This window comes from Nycticebus coucang, chromosome 13 (assembly GCF_027406575.1).
Source record: "Nycticebus coucang isolate mNycCou1 chromosome 13, mNycCou1.pri, whole genome shotgun sequence".
NCBI classification, from domain to species: Eukaryota; Metazoa; Chordata; class Mammalia; order Primates; family Lorisidae; genus Nycticebus; species Nycticebus coucang.
Genome location: NC_069792.1, coordinates 97,053,759 through 97,075,874, shown reverse-complemented (window position 1 = coordinate 97,075,874; position 22,116 = coordinate 97,053,759).

The following is a 22,116-nucleotide window of genomic DNA, read 5'->3' as shown; positions in this document are numbered from 1 at the left end:
TTTTTTCAAAAATTCTTTACTCCAAATCCTGTTATACCTGGTGATATATGTGAAAAGCTAATCTGTGAATGAGCTTCGTTTGTGCATTACCAATCAAGGCATTCATCTTTAAATATGCTGCACAGCATTTGCTAGAAATGAAGAACATCTATTGAATGACCTCGCCTGAGCTGCTCCACTGTGATGTACTGTCAACACAGGCTTTCCCCTGTGAGGAGGGCAAGTGCCCTGTCACTGTCATTCAGCTCAGGGCCCAGACAAACAGATTCTCTTCTTTCTGCATTCATTTTCTCTTTGCACACAGGGATGGCAGTAACTGTTACAATATTGGGAGGATTAAGCAATGCAGTGACACCAAGTAGGTTGTCAACAAGAGACACTCCCTTCCCTCTTTAATAATCCCTCCCAAGCTGAAGTATTTAATGATTCTAACAAAGATAATAGCTAGGAAGATTTAAATTTCATTCCTACCAAATGCTGCTGGTGAACATAGAGGGATAAGATGATAATAAAAATCTCCTCCTATTCCTCAAGGCTGCTAAATTAAGCTGGAAATAGCAAAGCACCAGTGTTCTTCACAGGCATTTGCAGTGCTTAGGGCAACTCCTTTCCTGAAACGCGCCCCCATGCTGGCTTCTGTGCCTTCGCTTCCCACTTAGCGCTCCGGGCCCAGCTGGAACTCCACAAAGTGCTGGGAAAGGAGGAATAAAATTATGAGCATTTACCACTCGGTGAACATCATAATTTCAAAAACTCCCTGCCTAGAAGAACTTATTCTCTGGACAATAAATATAGGAAGAGACTTTGGCACTTAAAAAAAAAGCCAAAAATAAATCCTTCAGGCCCAGTGGTTAGAAAATGAAAGAAGTAGTGATTCAAGGAGGGATTTAATTTTTCATTCTTTTCTTGGAAGGTCTTTCATTATAATTCTTATTATCAGGAAGGCCATTGTAAGGAGTATTTTAAGAATACCATCAAACTTTCTGTTCTGCATCCCAGCACTGTCAACGTGCCATAGGGGAATGTTGAAGCAATAACTGCTGATATATGATTTCAGATAATGAATTTGCCTCCTGCCTCTGATAGGTGCCACTTCTATATTCTTTCCTACAAATGTTTGTATATTTTTCTATCGTGAACCATAAAGCAAATAGGGAACTGTCTGAAGCAATTATATACGATGGTCCCTGTGGTCTTCTGAGGGCATTTTTATGCAAGAGCAGAGGGATGTCAGATGGATGTTCAGGTCAAGTTTGAAGAATGCAAGAGCAGTTACGCACCTTGAGTCGTGACCCAGTCTTGGATTTATGACACAGCATTACAACTTTGTTTACATGTCTCTTCTAGTAGAATATGAGGCTCTCGGGACAGGGAATGTGTCTTGTTTCTTCGATTTCTGTAAGACCTGACACAGTGTAAGTACTTAACATTTTATTGAAAGGAAATGAGTTTCCTCAGCTCTTCCCCTAAAAGCTATGAAAGCTCAGCTATGGCGTGTAACACACTTTCTCTTACCTTCCCATCAACAAGAGAATGTGATCTTTCTTGCTCCACAAATACTGTTTTCCAGAGGACAGAAATCCTCAGATACTTTGAGTCAGGTGAGATATTTGGGTTTCCTCCAAATAGAAGCAGGGCTTCAGAATCTCGTCATATGCTTCATTTAATTACTTGGCAATTCAGGTTTGAGTTTCTCACGATGTTAATGGAGCCCTCAAGAAAGTGGAGAGAATGGTTTGAAATGTCCTGATAACGTTGATAGGGCTGGGGGTAGTGATTGTTAGATACAATTTAATCTATAAGAACTAACAGCTTTTGAAATAATGACGCCACTTGACTATCAACTGGAAACTACTCAGAGTAATTGAACCCATATTCCAACTCAGAAAAATGTTTCTTCTTTTTGTGCTCTTGATTTAAATACTGAAACGATTGGTTCACATTTTAAGAACTCCAGTGGGTGGCACACGATTATAGCTTAATTCAGTGATCGCTTCTTTTACATTTGAAATAAATGTAAATTTTAAAGAAATGGACATGCTTCCCGATGTAAGTATATGTATTTATGTTTAAATTTTATACATGTCGTAATGTCTGCATACATGTATGTGTGCACATGTCTAATCATACTAAATATTTTACTCCTAAATGCTGGAAGAATGTGGATGAAAGTTGCTATATTTTACCCTGAATCCCAGCAGAATAACTTGTGACTCCATACACTGATACCCCTCCTCCTTAGTATCACCCACTGAAAAAAGGCCTGGATTAGACCAGGTGGGGCACATCCTAGCTCCTTCTCAATTAGTTCCTAAACAAAGGAAGGATCTTACCTACTTCGGGCTTCATTTTCTAACCATATAGTGGGCTCCCCTGGAAGCTGGAGTCAAGCTCTCACCCCACTTCTGTATTAGTGGAACCCTCTCACCCCACTTCTGTATCAGTGAAACACTCTCACCCCACTTCTGTATTTATGGAATACACAGGTCCCTATTCTCTGTCCCCTTTGTGTTTCCCTGTGGTTGTGGCAGGACCGTCTGCCACCAAGAGTGGTTCGTAGTGCTGGGGACTCTGCTTGTGACCTAATTTGATGAGGCTCCAAGAAGCTTAAAAGATCACAATGGGTGACTTATTTGTCTGTTTTTTTCTGTGCTTTGTGTACCTTCTCATTCAGAAAATATTTATTGAATTCTTCATGTACCAATGACTGACTTATAGGAGATGCTTAATGAATATTAGCAGTTACATTCTTTATAACTTGAACCCAAAGATTCTGAGGTTGCTGTGGGCTATGACACCACATTGAGACAGAGTGAGACTCTATCTCAAAAAAAAATGTATAAATGTAGGACAATGCATATCTAATGTGTTTTAAAATAATCTGTGGCTGAGCTTTTGTTGAACAGAATAGTGTATATTTTAGGACACTTTAACATGCAAAGCACATTGGGATACAACACAGAACACTATCTTTTGAGGGCTCAAATTATCGTCTTGCCTTAGCCTCCAAAGTATTTGGGACTACAGGAGCCCACTATAATACCCAGCTAGTATTTTCTATTTTTAGTAGAGATGGGGTATTGCTGTTGCTGAGTCCAGTCTCTAACTCCTGAGCTCATGCGATCCACCCGCCTTGGCCTCCCAAAGTACTAGGATTAGAAGCCTGAGCCACCATGCCTGGCCTACATTTAAAATGTTTCAATAAAAATTTTAGCCTGGCATGTTCTCCTGCAATATATATTTTCTTTGTAACCCAACCTCCTGATCATCACAACTGCCAGAGGAGTAGAGGCTACAAATAGTTTAGTACAGCAAAAATTCAAGCATCCTGATAGTTACCAATAGTTACCATCAATCAAAAATTGGGACAATAATAAAGGAATATGTTATGAGGATTTTTTTTGAAGATCAGGTAAAAAATATATATAAGGCATAATAACCATAGAATCTTAAAACAATGAGTTTCAAAGAATGGAGCTTTCAAATCTTGCCTCTTAATTCTTTGTCAATATGTCCATTAAAAAGTTAAAATTCATGTATTTTCTCTTGACTATGGGATGAGCTGAGTGACTTCTTATATAATGAGTTAGAGGCAATGCAGGGCAACTTCCCAGGCTCAGTTAGACAAGGGGGTGCGGCTTCCACCTGTGTGTGTGTCTCCCCCTCAACTCACTCCCTCAGAGTGTGTCTTTGGAGCCCTGTGCTGACATATGAAAAGTCCAGCTGCCCCAGGGCCACCACGCTGGAGCCACCACATAGCAAGAGACACAGGAGGAGTCCCAATCTTTGTAGCCTGAACAATGATCTTTCTCTTGTTCTTTTAGTCTTTTTCTCAACCCTTCGGTCTGTCTGTCTCTCTCTCTTTGCCTTTCTTTCTTCCCGTTAATTAACTAATTAATTAACACTCATTTCCAGGTGGATAGATGAAAGACTTTCAAGTCAGTGCCCTCGTCAGCAGCCTTTCTGCTTTAGTTGCACCTATGGGTGAGACATATACTCTATACATTTTTGAGATATCCCATACTATAGCAAATGGCTTTTGTAACCCCAAATTATGGGGATTAAAACCATAGCCACATACACTCGTTTAACATAGAATTTCACTGAGTTAGGGATTTGATCTGCATTTGACTCAGTGATTCTTCTTTTCCCAGTGTGGCTCATTCATGACTTGCAGTCAGCTGTTGAGTCCTCAGGAGTCCAGATGCTCTAACATGACAGAAAATAAAAGACCACACGAAAAAGAACAAATTGGAATCATTCCCCACTACAAGTCACAGGCATAAAAGGCAGCATAGCTCAAATCAGCGAAGGCTGACCCAGCCTTTTTCCAAAATACTGACTCATGAGTTATAAAATAGTCATTACGTTTTGAGTTGATTTGTTAAATAGCAAAAGGTAAGCTACATAGGAATTGGAACCTAGCCCTGGGAAGTTAACATAATCTGTGGTACTGTGATTTAGTAAAGCCAATTTGTGGCAGAAAGAAGTTCAAAGGTGAGGAACCAGCAGAGGCTGGAAAAATAATGGAGTAACTTTTGGAGCAGGCTGGTTAAATGGAAATCCGTGCTATATAATATCAAAGGGAAAAAAGTAATTGGGACAACCGTAGGTTATGGAAACTTGAAAGTTGAAAAGAATATGTATCTAGTGAACTTTTTGTTTAACCAAAGAACTTGCTAGGCAGTATGCTATAGGTATCAAGTAGTTGTTCCTAGGTGCAAGTGACCCTGAACAATATAGGAGTTGAGGCACCGACCCTTTGTACAATCAAAAATTCACATAGGACTCATGATTCTCCCAAACTTAACTGTTACCAGATGGTTTTGAGACAGGAAACTTGATCAATAACAAAATGGTTGATTAACACATAGTTTGTATGTTTATATATTACATACTGCATTCGTAAAAGAAGCTAGAAAAGTATTAAGAAAATCATAAGGAAGAGAAAATATATTCACTGCCCATTAAGTAGAAGAGGATCATCAACTGGCCTTGCTGCCTCAGGGCAGAGGAGGAAGACCGTCAGCCTGTAAGCCTGTAAGTGGGCCTCGGCCGTTCAGTCTGGGCTGCTCAGCAGTCAGCTGTCAGTATTTTAAGTCCAAAGCAGAGCGTATAGGATTATTGCAAGTTGCTAAGTAAAAACCAAAGCATCTTCTAAGTTAGACTCTCCCTAAAAAGTAAGATTCTCTAAGTTCACCTAAATCTGAGGTCACAGCTTAAATATTTAAGAATTCATGAAGAATTAAGGGGATGCCTGATACACCCTCTCTTCTAGATGAAGGCCTTTCCAGGGGTGTTGTTAAATAGCTGTCTGACACATCCAATAATGTTGGACAAGTTTGGAGAAAGAAATATGTCTTGAAAACAATTTAGAATATAACTTTTAGGGACAGGGCTAAATGAAGTCAAATTCACAGTAGGCCCCACAACACGTGAGACTGTGCCCTGTTTTTATTTGCGTTAGTGACAGCTTACCCAAGTCCTGACTGGAGCTGGAGTTCAAGGCCCTCCCTGTAGCATCATGAATTTTCCAAATTATCAATCTATGCTTAGCCTTTCACTTGCAGACATCTTAATGTCTTCAAGGTTGACTCACCTATAGGGCATTGTGGACCTGAGAAGAAAACTCATTTGTCCCTGAGTCCTCAGCAGCTTCATTGGCCCAAATTACTGCACCGCTGTCATGATCTCCAACCACCAACTCCACAGCCCTCTCCTAGCAGGTAAATCGCTGGACATAAAGGTGCCAAAGCTGCTTGAACCACAGACTGGTAACCAGGTGGCAGGGTCGGTTTTAAGTCATTCACTGGCTGCTCTAACTTTTATCAGAACACAAAAGAGAATTTTCTAACAGTTATCAGCAAACAGACACTGAGCATCCAAGGAACCAAGGGCACCAGGCTCTGCCGCCCCGAAGCTCTCTACTCAGTGGTGTTGAGACACGAGGTCACGCATGGCTGCACTTGGTACGGCGGACCCACCTGCACCTGCTTCCCACCAAGTAACAGTGAGAGAAAATGGGCCATGCTTGGGAAATGAGTGAAGCCTTCAGACGGCTGGGTGATTTGACTGCAGCTAAGGGACAGTATTCTTTGTGTAATAAAGAATGTGTAATAACATTCTGGTCCGTTAAATTTAATAAATCTCTTCTTAATATAGTGCCAGGCACTTGCATTTGTGAGAGAATCAATCCACATGGCCGCAAAGGGAAGTGTTTTCTTTTGAAGAGGGGTCTCAGATGGCCGTAAATCCTGACACTCAAGGCTTTCACTGAACAGTCCATCAGATGTCTGTGCCACTCGACTTGTTTTATCCCTTCTCTCAGAGAATTTGACTCCTCTTCCTTTTAAGTGTCACTCAAGGGAACTAGCTCTACATTTTGGAAAGCAAATAAACATGCTTTCTTACCTCCAAGGCTTCAGATATTTTCATCATTCATAACAGATTTAGGGCACATCTACCATCTGCAGGACTCTGGGAGCTTCATAATGTAAAAGACGGGAAGGCTCTCCACTCCCAAGGACTGTATGGTCTAGTCAAAAACATACTTCATGCAATTACAAAAAAGAATAGTAGGATAGTATCCTTACTCTGAAATGATGCATTATAAAATCTTCAGTCTCCTCAAAGAGTTTAAGTTTTTCTCAATTAATAACCTTCAGTTTCTTTAACTAATACTTGCATGACATCATTCCTCAATATTATCTGAATATTCTGCTATGAGAATCCTTAGAACCAAATAGATACACAGAGAAGTTGATAAAGACAGATAATAGAGAGGTGGGTGGACAGATAAAGAGCACATGTCCGTGCCAAGCACCACGCTAGGTGTCCGTGACAGAGAGAAAAGACCAAGTCCTATCGTCGGAAAGTTACAGTGTGCTAACAGCTATGCTGGCTCTAGAAACACTTTTCTGTGGGTCCCCATACCAGGAAGGGAAGGCTTTCTGGTATGACTCAGTGCTGGTGTACGCTGAGACGGACCAAGTCTCCCCAGATGGGCAACTGCCTCCTCTGCAGAGAGAAAGTTGGAGCTGCCGCTGCTGCTGGAACCGCCTCCTGGGCCACGGAGTACAGAGACTGCCTGCAGCACCTGCTCCCACGTTCTCTCTTTCATCAATATTTGAATCTCCTTCAAGACTTAGTGAAGCCTTAAATGAAAACCTCACGAGAACATGCTTTCTGCCAGCTTCTCACCAGTAGCAATTTTCCCGGCAGTCCTAGGCCTCTTCTGCACACCTCAGTGAAACAAAGAAAGACGAGTATAAACCTGGAGTTTCCAACAGCTTGTGAAAAAGGCCACACAGAAGTGACGAGCGCTTTCTCTGCTGAGGTCAAGCTCTTAACACCCAATCTCAATGAAGACGTATGCTCTGCTGAGCCAGGCAAGACAACACACGGAGTGATAGGATTCCTTCTGGCTGTTCACTGAAAGCCTAGAAAAAATAATTCTCAACATATTTCACTATATTTCACACCTGATGAACTGGTAAGAAAATGATCCCCATATCTTTCAATTGGTGTGCTGAAGATTTTAAAGGCTGTGGCATGAAGAAGCAGGCTGGTCACACTTTCCAAGTCCTAATACAAACAGACACGCATTAAAAAACAAACCTACCTCAGGAGCATTGGAATAGAATGCTTAACATAATTTTTGAGATATTAATTAATTTTTATTTTTTTTTGCAGTTTTTGGCTGGGACTGGATTTGAACCCACCACCTCTGGCATATGGGGCCAGTGCCCTACTCCTTTGAGCCACAGGCGCTGCCCAATTTACATATTTTTAATGTATTTTAGAGACAGTTTCTTGCTAGAGTTCAGTGGCAACCCTATAGTCCCGTCCTCTCTCCTGGAGCTTCCCCTAGTAGCCTGGGCTCTCTGGGAGCATATTCAGAAGTACAAATTTAGTCCAAGAAATAAGCACATGCTTACCTGGCCTAAAAGTCCACACTCTATTAGTGGCAGGTCAAAATTTTAAATAATTCCTCTAATTGATGAATAAACTTAAATCTGTGTGAGTTCTTGATAGTGATATAAATATTATAGAAAAGAGACATACATTCAGCTTAAATTTAAAGTGACATGGGCTGGGTGTGGTGACTCTTGCCCATAATCCCAACACTCTGTTAGGCCAAGGTGAGAAGATGGCTTGAGGCCAGGAGTTCAAGGTTGCCACTGAACTCCAGCAAGAAATAATAACTAACATAATATCTACTTTTATAGTCGTTTTCTATAGGACTGTAACGATTGTGTATTATCCTTACTGTATAAATCCGGAAACAGAATACACCTGCTTCACTCTGTTTTCCTGGTTGTAGACAATAGAAAGTGACTTTCACTGTCTGTCTTGAAAGGATTTTGCCAGAAGTAGCCCTTGGCAAAGAGTAAGGATGCAGGTGATTTTCCTAGGAAGAATTCCCAGCCCCAGGTTTCTATAGAAAAGACAAGATATCCAATTTAATTAGAATTTAATATAAGCAACAGATATTGTTGCATAAATCTATCTCAAATATTGCATCTGACATACCAAAAGTAAAACAAACAAAAATGAGAACTACAGCAAAGAGCTGTTGTCTAACTGACGTTCAGATTAACTGCCTTATATTTTCGATTTTCTAAATCTGACTAAGAGAAAAGAATTAGGGTAGTGAAGACATGAATGAGAGTGGACTGGAGCCAGACCCGGTCCTGATTTCAGGAGAAGACCCAGACTCAGAATGATGGTGAAGCATATTCTGAGTGCATGTGATACCTCAGTTAGCTCTGCCTCACGGGAAAGGACCTGGGCCTCTTACTTTCCTATCACATTAGTCTGTTCTTTAGGATTGAGGGTAGCCTCTGAATGCCGGGGTAAAGAAAGAGGTAAAACTCCCAAGTGTTTCGGGGTCTTTCCCCTAGCTCATCATGTGGCTCCAGTGCTCAGGGCATTCATGGGAAGATCACAGGTGCAGTCAGGGAGCGCAGACTCGTACAGAAGCAGAGTGATGAGGGCCAGAGTCTGGTAAAGAGGTTGGGAAGGAAGACAGCCATGGCAACAGCAGTGTCTGTTACACCATCGGAAGGAAATTGGGAATTCATTAAAGTCCTCTGGGAATAGTATGTACTCAAAACTGGAGGCCCCAGAAACCTGCATCTTGGGGGCCAGGCTCTTTGAATGCTGGAAGAGGGTGCGATTTGGGGTTGGTATAGGATGCACATCATGGCCACCGTGGTTCCTGATTTGAAGAAACAAGAAGGGGCTTAGGTTGGCCACCCTGAGTCACGTGGCTGCCCTCTGGATGGCAGCTCCAAACTAGAGGATCAGGCATTGATTGCCCATCACGAGCACATGCCACAAAGATTCATCAGGTCCCTGCATTGGTACTTCACCTTATAGGTGACAAAAATAAGAGAAAAGAATGACTAATTTATTTTTTGCCATGTTCGCTGAGTATCTGCATAGGTCCAAGGCTTTACGGAATTGTCTAATTCCATCTTCATGATCACTATCACCACAACATCCAGATGGATCTTTTTACATATTTGTTTATTTGTTTTCCAGGTTAATGTGAAAGTACAAACAACGAGGTTACAATGTTCACATTTGCTGGGTGGAGTCCCTCTTGCAGTTGTGTCCCTCCCCCAGGGACATACACCCCTACATTGTGCCCATTAGGTAGGTAAGACCCATCATGCCAATTGTCCCCCCTCCCGTCTCCCTTCATTACCCCTTCCGCCAACTAGACTTGGATTGAGTTTTTCTCCCATTTGGGCATCTGTTAGACAGTCTACTGGCTTCATATTGGTATTGAGTACATTGGATAATTGCTTTTCCATTCTCATGATACCTAATGACAATCACCTCTTTCTCCTCTTTAGAGCTCTTCAAAGTCTTCTCTTGCATTTGGAAGAAACTCCCAATTCCTAATGCAGCTGCTTCCCGCGACTGCCTTGCTTCCCAGGCTGCAGGCCACCCTTTATGTGTCACCGTCCCCTGGACACGTGAAGCACAGTCCCACCGTACCCCCTAGTGTTCCCTCTGCCTGAAATGCTCTTCCAGAATAGCCAGGTGATTGCTACTCTGTCACTGCCTTTAGCTGCCTGCTGACCTCTCAGCTCCACAGAGGTCCCTTCCCTGATCTGCAGCCTGCACACTGCACAGGGCAGCTCCCATCCCTGTCACCTCCATCTGTTTATTTTGCCTTATTTTTATAATATATAAATAAAATTAAAACATTTGTTTGCATTGGAATATATGTATATGTGTGATGTTCTGTACTTCTATGTGCTGTATATTAAATAGCAGTATTCAGTGTGTCGAGTTCATTGGTGGATCTCAGCACCCAGCACATAGAAAATATTCAAAATATCAATTGAAATGAAGGAAGGATGAAAAGAAGGAGGAAAAGAAAGAAAGGAGGGAGGGAGCAGAGGAATCCTAGATTCTGGAGATGCAACCAGCAGTGGTGGGTGATGAGGCCAAGCACTTCCTGGGCTTCCCCAGTGGTCCCCTCACCTCCCTGCACGCATGAAAACTCGGCATGGGCAGCGGAAGCGTTTTCCTCCCTCACCTCACTTACCTCGTGGCCAGGTGTGCCTGGACACACCGGAGGTGCCATTATTGCTCTTTATGTGCTCATTATCCTCCCCCAGGACCACTTCTCTGTATTCCCCCAGTTACTCACCCAGCAGTGTCCTCACTCTGTCCTTTGCCATCATGTGATCTGCGTCTCTGAAACTTCTACTTGGGCATCAGTCTTCCTCCCTCCAAAGTCCCATTGTTATTTCATCGGTATCACTTGCTCAGCTCAGTAACACAGAGTCAGCAGATTCTCCCACTTAAGAAGCCATGGTCCAGTGATGCTCTAATAGAGTAAGAAATAGAAAACTTAATTAGGGAGAGTGCAGATACCACATCTGACTTACTACACAGGCCAGGCTTTGTGTGTGCCATCCCGACTACTAATAAGTGTGCTATGAGCCGTATAATATTGGTATCAAAGAACAGAACTTTGAAAATTTGGGGAGCAGGTAAAGCATTACCTACTTTTAAAATATTATTATAATTCCTGGCATATTAAATGGGCCATGAAAATCCTCATTCAAAAAGTGTTTGCCACATGAGGATACAGTATTACAGAAAGAACTCTCGAAGTTTGTTATTCTTTTTCTTTTTCCTGTGAATTTAGATTGCTGAAAGGCTGTAATAAAGTCTATTAAAAGTTGAATGGCGCATCATGTTCCTTCCCATAGCTGGCTTACAGTGGTGAGCAGCCAGGTGGTCATCCAGCAGAAGGGCTGCTCACAGCGGCCCTGTTAGCATTGCCCGTTCTCTCTACATCAGGCAGGACGTTTTTATTCGTCAATAAAAACGAATATACATTTTATCAGTCACTTCAACAATGAAGGTAGGAGGGGCAATGGGTGGCTCATCTGGCTCTCTTCACCTTGTTTGTCTCACACATTTTCGAATGAAGCCTCCATCTTCGGGGGTCATAAACATTTATAGGAAGAAGATACCCCTGTTGGCCTAGGGGTGCAGATAACGTAACTCCTTTATCAGCTTCTTTAGCAGCAGAATAACCTAGCCTACCCTGACTAGCACAGGAGTGGACCCTGCATCTGGAAACAGACTCCGCAAACAGCAAGCTTCTGGCGTAGACCGAACCCTTTCCAACGCAGCACGATGGGGTGATGAAATGCGGATATTATCCTCACGACTGTGACACAGAGAGCAAAGCTAAACAAGCAAGTGTAGTAACAAAAAAGGGCCACAAAACAAAGAAGGCTGTGGGGCACTCGGTCACCCCCAGGAATCCGTGCTGACGCAGAAGACTCAGAAAGGCCAGGAGAAGTGAATGCCGTCCCCTTCTCTAGGCTGCCTGCAAAATGTCCCTAGGTTGGAAGAGACACTAAACTGTTATTTGTCTTGGTTAGTCTTAGACCAAGTAGGTAAATAAATAAATGAATAAATAAAATGATAGAATCTATACTACTTCAGTGCCATGTTGAGTCGTGTGGTTCCAGCCCACAGAAGGCCATGAGGAGGATACCAAGTGACCTGAACTGTGACTTACCATAATCAGGGCTGACACTGTGCAGCCTGGGAACACTGCACGGCCACATCAATGAGGGCTAAGGAGATGGCCTGACCCCACAACAGCAAGATGCACCAGTGTAGTGGTGATGAAGATATTACTGGTTCGTTATTAAAATGTCAATCTTGAATGGGTAAGACAGCCCTTTCGCAGTAGTCCAAACGATGACTTAGTTAATACAACGGATTTCTGAGTGATGCTCCCTGAGATAAAACTCTATAACACCTCTTCCTACAAGAATAACCTCCCACTCCCTTGGGCAAGTTATTTAAATTCTTTATATTTCAGTCTTTTCATTTTTAAAATTAGGATGTCATATTTGCCAACATATATGCTCCCCATGTTTATCGAAAGAGCCAATTTTGAGGCCTGCGTGACACTGGGAAGTTCTAGTCCTTGGAGTCTGCTGACCTCACTGTCAGTGACTGAGAAGTAATGTTATGTGAGTTCCAGGAATAGTGTACAGGAGACTGCAGGCAGTCCAGGCACTTGGGGCCTGCAGTGCTTAGACATGGGAGGTTATCGTTCCAAACCTATCGCCTGGAAGTCCCTCACAGGCAGACTTCAGGATTTTTTCAAAGTGCTCATTAGTTATTTGGGGAATACTCAAAGGAGTGTTGAACCCCACAAGCCAGGCTGCCACCTGCATTCTTCACCCATCGGTCACCCTACATCTTCCCTTCTGCTCAGCCTCCCCCGTCCTGTTTTCCATTCACCAGGGTGGATGGACCAGCCTCAGTGCTCTTGGCCTCACAGGCACTTCTATGTCTGAGCCAGTGGAGCCGGCTCAGAACGTCCCCAAGCCATGGAGTCTGGAAGGCATTTTCCCCTCCCTGTTCCTTCTGGAAAACTTGTTTTGAGTAGTAATCACTCTATTCTGTATTATTCTTTTGTTCTAATACAATGAATTAAAATGGAGACCAAAATCCAATTTTTAAATGTTACCAAAGTCAATAAAATATTTCACATATGAATTAAAATATGCACGCACCAAACAGAAATCTTATTGCTCACAATTCACATACTGCTTCATCGTTATGATTTTTTTTTTTTTATTGTTGGGGATTCATTGAGGGTACAATAAGCCAGGTTACACTGATTGCAATTGTTAGGTAAAGTCCCTCTTGCCATCAAGACAGAAAGAGGGAAGGAGGGAGGTGGGTGGGGCCTTGGTGTGTGTCACACTTTATGGGGGCAAGACATCGTTATGAATTTTAAACATAAATAAAAGCGGTGGTTGGTCACCCAGAAAGACAGACTTGTCCGACTGTCATTGCCTCATTTCTGATCCTTTGCTTTTGCCATCTCACTGTCATCATCTTCCTCTGGGGCCCATTGTTGTAACGTGTCGCAGGCAACAAAAACACAAACTGTGTCTAGAGCGAGCTCAGATGGGTTTGAACCTTCAAACACGATCTTGGGACAATCTGTAGACAGCTGTATGTCCTTGAGTCCACGTCTGTCAGCATGTGACTCTGTCACTGGAGAATCCGAAGAACTGGGCTTCAGATAAAACACCATGTTTACTGAAAGAGAATAAAAAGTGTGCTAATTTGAAGCAAATACGTGTGTGTGGTATGTACATGCTTATAACTCAACCTCTGAAGAAGTTGTTTAAAATTGAACCCAACAATTGTTTTGCTTTGAAAGAGCATTTCGTTATTAGTGATGCTTACAATTTCTGGTATAATACACAGGAATGATCATACGGGGTGTCCCAAAAGTCACCCATAAAGTCAATCACCATACATAGGGAAAATGGAAAATTGTAGCTAAATGTCACTTTATTTACACACTATTCATTAGCACATTTAACAGTTATTTACAAAGTATTCTCCCCATGCGGCCACTCTCTGCAGAGAGGCACCTGCCCATTCCACGGTTCCTGTGTGCAGGGTCGCAGCCCTGGCTGGATACAGGGAACCACCTTCTTTCCCCACTGCTTGAGGCCTCCTCTGGTCATCCAGGTCCTGACACCTGGGCAGATGGCTGTAGGTTCTGGAAACACATCTTGAATATTTGCAATAGCTTCTGTCTGCTACTGTCTGATCTGTTCACCCCTGTCACAAGGATGTGGCAGAAAATAGAGACCACAGTGTTTTAACCCCCTTCCTATACTTCTAAATCCTTCTCACCCCAGAATCTCTCCTGTCCTATCTGTACAGGCATAAGTTTCCAGGGACAGTCACAGAAGCACATGATGGTGCACGTGCGTGCGCGCGCGCGCATGTGTGTGTGTGTGTGTGTTTAGTAGAGGCAGAGTGAGAGGTGACAGAGATTACAGCAGCAGAGGCACCATGGCATCCCCATCATCAGCCATCTCACTTGTGTGGATAAATCTGGGAGAAATCTCTGAAGTGCCTGCACTTACACAGCCATACACACATACATAAAAACATGGTTATTTGCTTTCATTCCAAGATGCCAAACATATGGGTATATAAACAAATGATGAGATTTTTAAAAAAGCCCACAAAACACAATGAGTTTAATCACAGTTTTATTGTCACATTTGTGCAAATCAGAACAGCTGTCAGAATTGGGATACGAATGTGACTTTGCCCCCACCATCAATGCGGTGTCCTTGTCATCCCCCGTTCCTGCTGTTTATCTGCTTGCTTTGACTTCTCCAAACCCTCACAGTTCAGGCATAACTCACTGCATTTTAGAGTTTTCACAGAAAGGCTTTCTGGAAATTTTTTTCATTAATTTATTTTAAGCCAGAGAGAAACAGGTGATAACCTTTAAAAATAAGTAAATGGAACTGCTAGGAAAAAAAAAAAAAAGAGAGAGAGAGGAAAAGAAAGAAAAAACATACACACACCCTAGAGAATGGAATTAATTATCTTCTTTTCCTTTTTAAAAATCATTTTTACCACTTCCCTGAAACTTCAGCATTATTTCTGTGATGTATTTTGTCTTGTTAAACATCCTAAGAGGACATTGTGTATGAAATGCAGGACGGGGACAGAGTCTCTCATTAGGCTTGGGGCATCTGAGTGGCTCTCGGGAGACCAGAGGACTACCTGAGACTTGGTGTAAAAGACTAATAGCTTGAACCTTGGTTCAAAATATATTTTAGTGAAGACAATTTAATTAAATTCATATAACATTATTGAGAGCTAATATGTGCTATGCCTTTTTTTTTTTTCTGAGACAGAGTCTTACTCTATTGCCATGCTAGACCACGGTGGTGTCAGCCTAGCTCACAGCAACCTCAAACTCCTGGACTCACGCAATCCTCCTGCCTCAGTCTCCTGACAGGCATGTACAACCACACTTGGCTAGTTTTGACTAATATTTTTTTTTATCTTTAGTAGAGATGGGGGTCTCACTTTGCTCAGGCTGGCCTCCAGTTTCTGATCTCATGTGATCCTCCCCACCTGGGCTTCCCAGCTCACTAAGATTATAGGCATAAGGAACCACGCCCAGCTATGCTATACCTTTTTCAAAAATCACACATTCCCCATTCTTAGAGATTTTTCTCTCTTAGAAAATAGTAGGATGAGACAACTGGCAATCACTGGTTGTCTTCTTTGGTGTAATTTACATAATTTGGGCTATAATTTACATAATTATTCCACTTAATTCCCACTCCATCCCCATGATGGCGGTGTTTATGTCCACGTTTTGTATGTGAGAGAATAAAGCCTAAGCCACGCCACTTCTTGGTAGTTACACTTGGAGCCAAAGGGCCATCAAGAGATAGAAATAGCTGCCGTGGGCTTTCAGAGGAGGACCGATGACATCTCCCCAAGGTGCGGGAAGATGTTTTGCGGAAGAGATGGCTGTGTAGTCAGAACTCGAGCAGCATAAGGGATTTGATCAGGAGTCTGAAGGAGGAGTTTTCTGTTGAAGAAAACAAGGTGAGGTAATCAGAGAGGAAGGACCTGGTACCACTGTCCTTCTTTTCCTTCTGGTTTCTCTTCCTCCCTCAGGGATAAAGCCCCCTACCCTTTCGAGAGCCACAGCCCAAGGGTAACCCTGAGCCGCCTCTCGTCTTCACTTCACTTCATGTGGGCAGGAAATACAGAGCAGTCCAGGCCCCTTAGCCCCTGGGGAGCACTGCGTGATGGGCAGTCGTCACGCAGACCAGCACTGCGACAAGCCCGTTCATCAGACCCTGGTCTCTTCCCCTGTGGGAACTTGCTCACCCTTGCTGGAATCTGGCTCTTAGCTCCGGGACGTTTATTTTCTTTGTTACATCTGAAATTGAATTCCAGGGATAGCCCCTCCTTGGTGGACATGTAAGTCTGTGGAATCTGCTTTCTGTTTCTGGAAGGTTTGGAATCTGAAGACCCCTTTTTCATTACAAAATTGGAAGGATCTCAAGGCCTGTCTTATGGTTAACAATGCAGCTCCTTCAAGCACGCAGCAGGTTTATGACCACTTGCTAAGGCCCAGTCCCATGCTTGATTCGTGGCACTCAGTCCAAATGAGCTTGACTCTGAGGCATGATTTCCAGATGTGGCTGCTTGTTTGGTACTTTTAACATCATCTTGCCTTTTCTCAAATTAATGATAATGACCTTGAGAACTCTTGGAACAACAAGTGGGAAGGTCACACTTTAATCACATCCATGCCTTAAGTCATTGTCTCAGCTGAGAAGTTTTACTTGAGCCTTGTCAATCATATCATATCATATTGTTAAGATACAATCTCTCAGCGTTTGGACGCTAGAAAGAGTCATATTTTCTACTCTGGCAAGTCCAGGAGTGTCTGAATTTTCTCTATTGATTTTTGTATTCACTTACACACTAATTATTTCCCCTAGGTTTAACCAACATTGACCATAATGTTCTCTATTCCTTCATAAGCACAATAGTCGTGGGACATGACTCTCAAGTTACCAGGGCCCATGTTTTACCAAATATTTTGCTATTTAGTATCTTGTATTGACATCTTCCCAGCCTCTTATGGGAGTGTCCTTGCTGTGTACTGCAGGACTGACAAGGCTAACACTCTTAGGATTTGTTTAAGCAACACCTGTTTCAAGGTACTTTTTGTTATTGCTTGAATATTAGCTGCCGTAACAAACACAAGTAATTCAACAATTTAACAGTATCAAACATATTTAATCTCCCTGTGACAGCCTGACTGGGTGGATGTATTTGGTTAGTGGTCTTCTATGTAGTTATTCAGGAATCCAGGGCTCTTCCATCTTGTACTATCAGCCTTAACTTGGATCTATTCAAATCCTCCTAGGCTCTTTGTGTCCACCCAGCCAAAGAGCCATGAGAGAGATCAGTTGGGTATCCCTGTGGTGCCACGCTCCGCACCGTGGGTGTCCCTGTGGTGTCATGCTCCGCACCGTGGGTGTCCCCTCAGTATCATGCTCTGCACCGTGGCTTTCTATGTTCATTGGCTGGAACTAGCCACATAACCCCATACAGATGCAAGAGGTCTTAGAGATATAGTCTTTCTGTTTGTTGAGGACAAAAATTTAAAAAAAGTTGATGAATATACAATATTGGTTTTGTCAAATGAGAAGTCAAGGGTAGCATCAAAGCCTCAAAACAAACAAAGAGCTACAACTTATATAAATATCTGTGTTTCCCTCTCTTTTGTAAGTAGATTTACCAGCCCTCTTATGATTATTTTTGGACATAAAAGTGAGATAAATCTTTGAAAATAGTATGAACTGTGTGATAATTTTTCTTTTTCTTTTCTTTCTTTTTTTTTGGGGGGGGGAGTTAAAAATATATTTATTTTGTGTTATAACCACCGACATTTTAATACACTGGTAAATATTCCCATTATAAGATAGAGGCTGGATTTATTGATAAGACGGGCACATCAGGAGCATGAAGTCATTTTGTATCCTGGTCAAGAGTCTGAATTTTGGAGTTCAATATAGGTTTGCCTCCCAGCCCTACGTTTGGGAACAAACAACTATTGAGTTATTGCTATGTGTCAGGTGCTTTAAATGTTAAAAATTTTTAAAGTCTAGGGTATTAAGTGTTTTTGTTTAAATGAGGGAAGAGAATTAAAAAATTTTTCTAGGAAAACAAAGATAATAAAAGGTGTTTGACTGTGTTTTTTTAGCACCTTCGTTTATAGATACCTTCCATTTTTATATATTTGGTTTTATAAATTAAGTCCCAAATATGTACTACAGATTTAGTTTCTGGTCACCATTCTTTATTCCTCTGTAATAATGATGCAATAGACATGTATTCCCCATAATTTGGAAGTATTACATATTCACATTCTTGCCACAGTGGGTGGTTGGTGGATAATAGTTCTCTTCCTCTTTGGCTTTGGACTTGGCCATCGACTCACTTGCCCAATAGGTTGTTGCAGACATGATACAAGCTGGGGCTTGAAATGTGTTTGTGTGGTTAGAACTGCTCTTCTGAACTTCTGTCATGGCTATGAAAGTATCATGCAACATTTGATTTTAATGCCAAAAGAATAAGACCAGTGGGCCAGACCTAGAGTCTCCAGTTCACAGCCTGGAGACATGTTCAACCGAGAGCAACAAAACCCATGCGGACACTCCAAGATGAAAAGGAGAAATCAGTTTTGTTTTGTTTTGTTTGGGGGGGTCTTTTCCATTACAGAGATGTTATATTTCTATTTATTTTTAAGCGTCTACCATAAGACAGGATTTTTTTTTATCTCTTTCTGTGTCACCTGTTTCTTTTACCCAATATTTACACAATGCCTGAAAGGTGTCCAGGTTGTGTTAAGTGCAGTGGACACAGGGATGAATGAGGATGCAAAACTGAATGGTTGCTATTATTTTCTAGAATCTCATTATACTGTGAAAACTTTTTATCACTGTATATGGACTTAGCAAGGTTTTCCCTTTCTCTGCTTTAAATATCCTTTCTACTTACTAACTAGGGGCGACCACCGTATTTTTAAAATAGCCTTGAGAAATCCATGTGTAATAGCCAGAATCTTCAGACTGCCTTGACTGTGACTAGGAGGGCAAGGTCACAGCTCATGGTGAAGTACCCAGGACTCTCCCTCAGAGAACCCCACTGACGTCACTGACAGGGACGTGAAGACGCCTGGTAAATGAGAGCACAAGGCTGGCACACCCCTCAACTCCAAACACGCAATGGGAGTAATAGCAGTTCAGTGGGGCATGAACGTATATATTGGAATGCAAATGTACTGAAAAATTGGGTGGATGCTTACGTTTGAACTTGCCACCAAATCAAGTTGAAAAAACTCAAAATATACTTTCTGGAAAAAACTGTTTAATCAGCATTTCCATGTTTCCACTTCTGAGTTAATACTCCTAAGCTGTGGGCGGTGCCTGTGGCTCAAGGAGTAGGGCACCGGTCCCATATGCTGGAGGTGGTGGGTTCAAACCCAGCCCCGGCCAAAAAAAAAAAAAATAACAAAAATACTCCTAAGCTGTTACCTGACCCCCAACACCAATTCTGTTTTCCTTTAGAGAGGGAGTTCACATTTCCATAGCCCGGATTCTTTACTCCATGCTAGGCTGAGAATTGTCAAATAATTAAGTATTTCTATTAAAACATTTACCTTATTGTGTTTCATTTTGCCTATTTTAGACATCTAACTCTTCTCCCAGGGGAAATACACACACACACACACACACACACACATACATATTATATACATATACACACACATATAAGTGCATTATTTCTAACTATTTTATCAGCAACTAGTATTTTATCTCTGATGTTAAAGCTTAAAGCAGATGGTTTTAAAATAACTGTATGTGTGGAAAACATGTTCTTTAATGAATTTAGAGAATTGGAAAAGATTTGTGAGAAAAGACATTTTTTTTCCAAAAGAAGCGTTCATTTTTCACTTGTATTGAAGTTGGTTTACTTTCAAATACATTGTGTGATAAGCAAAACTAACAGAAACTAAATTTAAAAATAAACAAGTGAATGTTTTCAAGCACAATTATGAAGTAAGATACTAATACCAAAAATACTCTGGAACTAATACAAGCTATGTTTTCCTTCTCCACACCCCTTCATTATGTCCTCTAACTACAAACTAAATTACACAGTACTCTTTAATCTCTGGAATTGTCTAAATTGAGGTAAACAATTCAGAAATGCTCATGCATAATTTATTAGAGAGTTCACTGCGTAGTGTATTTGCCCTAATTAAATAACATAACACTATTATAATTTGACTTTTAATATATTATGGTTATTTATTAAAATTTTAATTAGTCTCAAAATTGCTTTTAGCAGACTTGAAAATCTATTTTAATAAAAGAGTTGGACAAAAGGAACTATTTTAAGTTTCTCTTGTCTTTTTGAAAGTCTTGAGAAATTGCACTCAATTGCACAAGTTTGCCTACACAACACAGACCCCTATATGTACTGTGGCCAAAGATGGGGTAGAGGTCAATGCTGGGAGGAGAGGTAGACAGTTACAGAACGTGTGGAAAGTTCTTTGGTGAAAATTCTCTTCTGGGACTAGTTAAGCACTGTGTACAAAGTGCCTGGGCTTTAACTAAATACATTGATATTCTTGGAAATCATTATTTTTTTACTTTTTTCTCCCAAAACCAGTTTGAATTTCACAACAGGAATCAAGGCTAAGTTGGAGCCTTATTATCATAAACACATAATGCCAACATATGGGATAATTCAAAAGCATATCATCATCACACCCCTTTAATACCTGCTTCAGGAAGTCCATGTTTTCCTGTTCAGCTTTATACATCAGTGGTGTCAGTTTATAAATCAAAGTATGTTTATAAACAGTCAAAGTAGCTCCCAGCCCATGGTAGGAAGCTAACCCAGTGCCTTAGTCCTTTTGGTTTTGCTACAACTGAACACCACAGACTAGGTAATTTATAAGGGCAATACATTTTTTCATACAGTTCTGGAGGTTGGGAAGTCCAAGGTCTAGGGGGCTGCATCTGATGAGGGCCTTTTGGCTGAGTCATATCCCAAGGTGGAAGGCAGACAGGCAAGAGAGTGCAGGAGAGAGAGAGAGAGAGAGAGAAGAAAAAGAGGAAGAAGGGGGCTGAACTTGTTCTTTTATGAGGAACACACTGCTGCAATAATTAACCTATTCATATGATAAAGATTTTAATGCAATTACTCCATTTATGAGGGTAGAGTTCTTATTACCTGATCCCTCTTAAAGGTCCCATGTCTCACCATTTTGGGGCTGGACATTAAGTTTGTATCACATGAGCTTTGGGGAACACATCTGAATTACAGCACATAGATTTCCTGCATGGCCTCATGAAACATTCATTGTTTGGGAAATAAAACATAAATGTACAGACATTTCATTTTGAAAGTTCTATTACTTTAAATTCCATCTTAAAAAAACAGTATCATCCTAGTTATAAGATGAAACTCAAACTCCTTTCGGGCATAAGCTGAGATTGTGTGTTCTCCAGACACCATCTATCCTGGCCAGTTAATTTCATAACCAAATGGATGAGCTCCTTATCTCTCTGTTTCATGCCTGTTTACCTTTACTCTGGCTTTTCCACCTAACAACAACAATAAAATACCTCTCCTCTCTCTTGCTAGGGCTCAAGGAAAAACAACCCAGCATCTAGAACTTTGTGTCATCCTCTTGGCAGAATCAAGCAAATTGACATCTGTATGACCCCAATGGCAGTTCCCACACAGTGTCATGGTCATGCACGTGCAGGGATGATGCCTTCTTAATTGTTGAACTCCCTAAAGATTAGACAGCCACATTTGTATCAGCGACACTTGATAACAATACTTTTACATAGTAGTTACTTGATAAAAAGTGATGGGTTCTATTTAACATGGATGCATGGATGCAAAAATAGATGGTTAAATCATTAAATATAGAATTACAATGTAAGAGCCTTAAGTAGATCTTTGAACTATAAATAAACAAGTAGGCAAACAAACAAAAACAAATTAAAAAAAAAAAGAAGAAGAAAAAAACCTGAGGACTCTGCAAAGTATCTGAAAACAGGTGGATTTTGGAGAAAAGTCAAAGCTTAGAGAAGTGACTTCCCAGAAGTGAGAATCCCTCAATTTTTATGTTTGTTTTATTTTTAAAATGTTATCAACTTTGTTCCAAGG